The sequence below is a fragment of the Piliocolobus tephrosceles genome, chromosome 16 (assembly GCF_002776525.5).
Source record: "Piliocolobus tephrosceles isolate RC106 chromosome 16, ASM277652v3, whole genome shotgun sequence".
Classification (NCBI taxonomy): domain Eukaryota; kingdom Metazoa; phylum Chordata; class Mammalia; order Primates; family Cercopithecidae; genus Piliocolobus; species Piliocolobus tephrosceles.
The window spans coordinates 65,979,731-65,985,886 of NC_045449.1; the positions used below are offsets into that span (position 1 = coordinate 65,979,731).

The 6,156-nt window shown below is 46.8% G+C and overlaps 1 long non-coding RNA gene across 1 annotated transcript in view; it reads right to left on the reverse strand.

Moving 5' to 3' along the window:
* Window positions 1-1,209: 1,209 nt before the first annotated feature.
* The window catches only part of LOC111542472, a 185,447-nt gene continuing 180,500 nt past the window's right edge, over window positions 1,210-6,156 (reverse strand). Inside the window, exon 3 of the long non-coding RNA XR_002731574.2 lies at window positions 1,210-2,717. This is a non-coding gene — a long non-coding RNA (uncharacterized LOC111542472). The remainder of the gene's footprint in view (window positions 2,718-6,156) is intronic.

A 6,156-nucleotide genomic window follows, 5' to 3' on the forward strand; every position in this document is an offset into this window, starting at 1 on the left:
CCCAGTTTACACACCCTTGATATTTTAAAGGATTCTAGAGTTCAAAGGAATTTCAGGAAGTCCTCTAGCCAACTCCTTTGCTTCCCAGACAACACCATCCCAAAGATTTTAGTTCTTGATCTCTGTCTAGCAAAGATGCAGATTTGGAATCTTGGCTCATTATTCTACAGAGAGCATGTGTATGCGTGTGTGTGTGTGTGTGTGTGTGTGTGTGCTTGCACGCACATCACAGGCTCTCTTCCTCAGTTCCCAGTGACTGTGTTAGTTTTGTTTCTTAATGAACTGTTTTGTTTTTCATGAGAAAGTTAGTTTCTCCTTTGTAAGTAAGGTTGTATTGGAGAGGAAACCCTGATACTTTGAAGGCCTGCCATGCCCACCATCTACAACACTCAGAAGGACATGGTCTCAGTTGGTTCTTCATACAACCCTACCATCCTGGAAACAATTGATTTGGTCAGCATTGGTGCCTGATCCAATAGCATCCACCTGTGGCTGCCTGAGGGCCAATGAAGTAACCAGATACAAGAGCTCTGAATGCAGATTGGCTAAACCAGTCAACAGCATCAGTCAGTTTATAGTAAGTAACAAAGTAGAGGCAGAGTCGTTGAGTCACCCAGGAGGGTGACTAGTTGTCCCAGTTTGCCCAGGACTGTCCCAGGTTTAGTACTGAATGTCCTTCATCCCAAGAAACCCTTTAGTCCTGGGCAAACTGGGACCGTTGGTTACCCTCAGCTCATCACCACAGCAGAATTCTAGTGTCAGGGACAGCAAACCCTGCTGCTGATCAGAGGATCAAGATGACCATGATGGGATTGCTCTTGTTATCCTTGGAAACCAACTAGTGCTTCTGTGTCTGCTGAATGACCTTGAGCTTTTTGAAAAGGCTTAGCTAGTCAGTGGTTGGGACTGTTTCCTGTCTACCTTACTATCACTGTGACTTTTGAATAAACCAGCATTTATGAAAGTAATGTAAGTGGATCTCTGTTCCTTGACACTTGTAGGAATCCAAGAAATACAATGCCTGTAACTGTGTGTCAAGCAAGGAAGGAAAAGGTGAAAGCCCATCAACAATCTGTAAATTTCAATAGCTCTAAACATTGTCAAGAGGTTCTCCTCAATCATTTTTTGTGATGAATCTGAGATGTCCACAAAGACTCCATTGTTCTACTTAGAAGACATCAAATTCACTAAATGTTCATACAAGCACATCAACTGCAACATACAAAAGCTTTAATTCTTTTTGTAAAAAGCAAGCCATCTATTTGCCTTGGAAATAATAATAAAGTACAAGTAGCTTTGACTCTGCATTTGGACAAGGGTGAACCATGATAGTTATTTAGGAAGGGTTTTAAATCATGTGTATGGTGGCCACAGAGTAAAAAGAACAGAGAAGACTCAAGCTATTGTCAGGTGTGTATGTGTCATCAGCACACAGTGGGGGAGGAGGGTCCTCCCTAAGTGCCACCATCCCTGGTAGCTGTTAGTCTGTCATGAAGCACCATGATCTGGCATGGACCCCCAACTTCCACTTGCGAGAAGGTCTTCACAGCAGACTGTGCATCTGTGTCACAAAACATGGCTGCAATGAACAACAGTGTTCATTTTTTTGCCCTTCCAAATGTATACTTATGTGTGATCCAAGCAAAGAAAGTTGAGGATGGAGAATACCAGCCTTCACCATCAGTTCCCCTGCTGAAGGCTTCTCCAATGGCCCTAAGGACCGAGAGCGTGATGAACTTCTGCACTGATCCATGTATCATTCTGGAACTTGATGGCTGAGGAATACAATGAGATCCCAAACAAATGAGAAGAGTTACTATTCCAAGGCTGCTTGCAACGCACAAACACTGGCCTCTTTAGACGGAGCAGGAACAAAAATTCAGATCCTATTTGACCTAAGTGTGGTTAACTATTCACTCTGTATCCGGCTGGAAGATAATGGAGCAAACAAGAATTGCTGAGTACAAAGGCACAGCAGACATGGGAGGCGGGGGGCAAGAAAGGGTGTGGTAGAAAGCCCTTTGGTTGCCTGAGACAGGGAGGGGGAAGAGTCTCATGAGCAGTAGCAGCAGAGGAAACATTTTCCACAAGGAAGAAGGACAAGGTCTGGCATAATGAGTCTTCTCCAACTGTAGGTCACCTCCAGCGATGCATCCCTCTGTTCCTTCAGGTCAACACAGACTATTTCTCATTGTGAAGGTCTTTGCTTTCTACCCAAATGGCTCCTCAAATCCAGAGGTTTCTTTATTCTCCAAAATAAGATTATTATTATTATTATTTTGAGACAGGGTCTCTCGCTCTGTTGCCCAGGCTGGAGTGCAGTGGGGTAATCACAGTTCATTGCAGCCTCAATGTCCCAGGCTCCAGCCATCCTCTTGCCTCAGCCTCCTGGGTAGCTGGGACTAGAGGCACATGCCACCATGCCCTGCTAATTTTTTATTTTATTATTACTATTTTTTAGAGATGAGGTCTCCTTATGTTGCCCAGGCTGGTCTTGAACTCCCAGGCTCAAGCGATCCTCCCACCTTGGTTTCCCAAAGTGTTGGGATTATAGGCATGAGGCACCATGCCCAGCCAAGAATTTTTGATCAAATCCGGAGCTCTTGCCTCTCAAGAGGTGGTTCAGCCTTGGCCAGGTCCTTCCAGGGGGTCCAGGTGGCATACGGGGGTTCCACTAAGCTTCCTGGTGGGAACATGGATCAGTCCTCCTTCCCATCCTGTGGATCAAAAAGCAGCATGAGAGATATATTCTAGCTTCTGCCTTTTCAGGGGCTAAAATCACATTACTGTCTTTGGTTCATAATGTTTTAGCTGTTGAACAGAACATATACTTCAAAGAGCAGTATTTTAGTTAAGTGGGGTGGTGGTGGGGAAGCCTATTTATACCTCTCAAGGAACGATCCATCCCCTGAATCATCACCAGGAACCCTCCTACACAAATCCCACCACGATATCCAGAGCTGATTTTTTAAAATGCCACTGAGCACAGCCAGTCCTGAGGAAGTGGAAAATTCTGTTTTTCAGCCGGTCACCATTATGTGATTTACGGGGCAGGGAGCATGGGGGTGGTAGATCACCTACTTTATAGTGGAAAGCCAAGGCACAGAGGGTGCCGGTGTTCTTGCTACAGAACAGCAGGGTTCTGGTTCCTAATCCTAACGTTTAGGATTTACTAGGAACTTCTCTGTGCTTCTGAAACACCCTTAATAATAAATTAAGAACTTACCCAGAGTGGATAGCTCAGAGGAAGGGCGAAGACACCAGTAAATATATTTCTTCTTCCCTAATTCGGATAGCAAATAAATTAAGATGGACTTGGACTCATGATACTTTCCTGATGTTCACCCCCCAGCATTACTAATCTTCCATTACTGAGTAACAAATATATTGAATAGCACCAAATGCCCTCAGGAGACTGCCCTATTTTAAAACTGATGAGTCTCAGCAGTGCAAGTGAGGGGCCTTGTATTTGTCTGTTTTCACACCACTATAAAGAAATACCTAAGACTGGGTGATTTGCAAAGGAGAGAGGTTAAATTGACTCTCAGTTCCACGTGGCTGGGGAGGCCTCAGGAAACTTACAATGGTGGCAGAAGGCAAAGAGGAAGCAAGGACCTTCCTCACATGGTGGCAGGAGAGAGACGAGCAAGCAGGGGAAATGCCAGACACTTATAAAACCATCAGATGTCATAAGAACTCACTCACTATCATGAGAACAGCATGGGGGAACCAGACCCCATGATCCAATCACTTCCCACCAGATTCCTCCCTCCACATCTGGGGATTATGGGGATTACAATTCAAGATGAGATTTGGGTGGGGACACAAAGCCAAGCCATGTCAGGCCTATTCACAGATATAGATAACACAGGCTTTACGAGAGAGACTGCCCTCTGGGTCTCTGATTCTAGCAATCACTATCAATCCACAAGGAATACCTGGGCAACCACAAATCCATGCATTCAGAAGTACCATATTGGATTAGATGCTGTGGATACAGGAATCAAACAGACAGGCAAACCCCACCCTCACAGGTCATAACAGAGACATAACATGGATCGAAGGTTTCCTTAGGCAAGCATGGGGCCAGAGGACAGCAAGGCCTTGAGGGAAATGCACCATGGATTCTGGGGGCATTCGGAAACCAACAGGCCCCCTTCTGTCCCTCAAAAGACCTGGGGGCCCTGCTTAACCTGGTGCAAAGGAACTCTCCTTCACAAGGGCTCTAGCTGAGGCCCTGGTGGAGATGTGTGCAACGGCCAGGAAACCCGGAGAGAAGGGCACTAGTGACCAGAGATGAGACAATGACACTGTGGTGTTACTTTATACACACACACACACACACACATGGGTTTTCATCCAAAGTTGCTAGCTCATAACTCCCATAGCCCTTGTTACAGTCTTTTGCTATAACGTTGGGCTTCAGGACACAGTATCCCTCCTCTCCTGCGCTCCTTACACCTGCTCCAAGACAGAACTCTAATCTTCCCCAGCTTTCTGACCATGGGTCTTGAGGCCCTCCCCAGAGAGGGACCTGCCCTATACCTTGGGGAAGGAATACTGATGTCATGAAGGTTCCATGAAACCTCAAGAGGTCAGGGTTCTTCAGGGAGCGTCCAGACAGCTGGGCACGTGGAAGCTCCTGGAGGGTGAAGCATCCAGGGAGCACAGGGAAGCCCCGCGCCCCTTCCCCGACACCTCATCCTATGCATCTCTTCACCTGTATCCTTTGTAACAGCTTTTACAATAAACCACTAAATGGGTTTCCCTGAGTTCTGTGAGCTGCTCCAGCAAATTAATTGAACCCAAAGAGGGGAGTCATGGGAACCCCAACTTGAAGCTGGTCGGTGAGAAGTTCCAGAGGCCCGGACTGGCAACTGGTGTCTGGGGAGGAGGGGGCAGTCGTGAGTACTGAGTCCTCAACCCATGGGATCTGATGCTATGTCCAGGCAGATGGTATCAGAGTTGAATTGGTGTCGGGGAAAAACCTGCACACATTCAGTCACCGACGTCATCCGTGTTGATTGTTGCAGTGTGAGAGCAGAGGAAAAGCATGGTTGGAAAGAGTTTTCCCTACACAGTCATGGTGAGAGCCCAGGAGGGACTGACACGAAGAAAATGGTCCAAGACATTTCTCTGCAGATGAACTGGGACAGGAGAGTCTGCATTTTAGAGTCGATTAAAAAATAAAAGGATGAAAATCCAAAAAGGCAACCAACGTGCAGACACAGAAGTGCTTGTTTGCTCTGGGCAGCTCTCTGATTGGTGGCCAAGAAGGAAGCCAGGAGCCTTTGCCACAGGTGTTGCCAGGGTCCTCTGGACACACCCTTTCATGGGGACCTGAAAACACCCCACACAAACCCAAAGTTCTGCCGACCTTCCTCTGGTTTCATTTCTCCGCCTGCGCAGTGGCCCTCTGAGCTATCTGAGAGAGCGCCCTTTTCCCCTGGGAGACGCATGCAGCTCGCAAATTAATTGGCAACAGTCGGGTGAACCACACAGGGACTTCCTTCTTGTTGCCGGGCAACTGCATGCACTTGGCAGTGGGACATTAAACACAGAGGGGAATGCTGTGAGGCATTTGCAAAATAAAATAAAAAGCAAAACATACAACACCCCAGACTCTCATCCCAGCAGGGCTGGCCCAACCAAGGGGAGTGTGGGGGTGATGAGGAAATCCACACAGGGGAGGAAAATGAGGTTAGGCCATAAGCAGAACCTAACTCTCCCTCCTCCTCACAAATCTAAGTCTTCTAGATATGGCATTTGTATTCCACTAAAGACACACCTCTATTAGCCTAGAGAAAGACCATAGGAGGCACAGGAATTAGAAGGCATCTAGAGATCTGATCCCCTAGAATTACAGGGAAGCTTTGCAAAGCTCGCTACGGAACTACCATAACTACTGATTATGCTTCTCCATCATACATCACTCCACAGGTTAAGTCACCTGGCTGAGGTGACACAGGCCCCTCTAGGGCAGGATCCTTCCCTCCACTCCCCTCCACCCCTAGGTCGTTTCCACTTGAATGTTTTCATGTCTGTTGCTGTGGCCACTGGAAGCTGATTAGACAAACCCTCCCAACACTTTGCCTTGCCCTGTAGACCATGTTTCTGGCCTCTTTAAAAAAAAAAAAAAAAAAAAAAAAAAAAAAA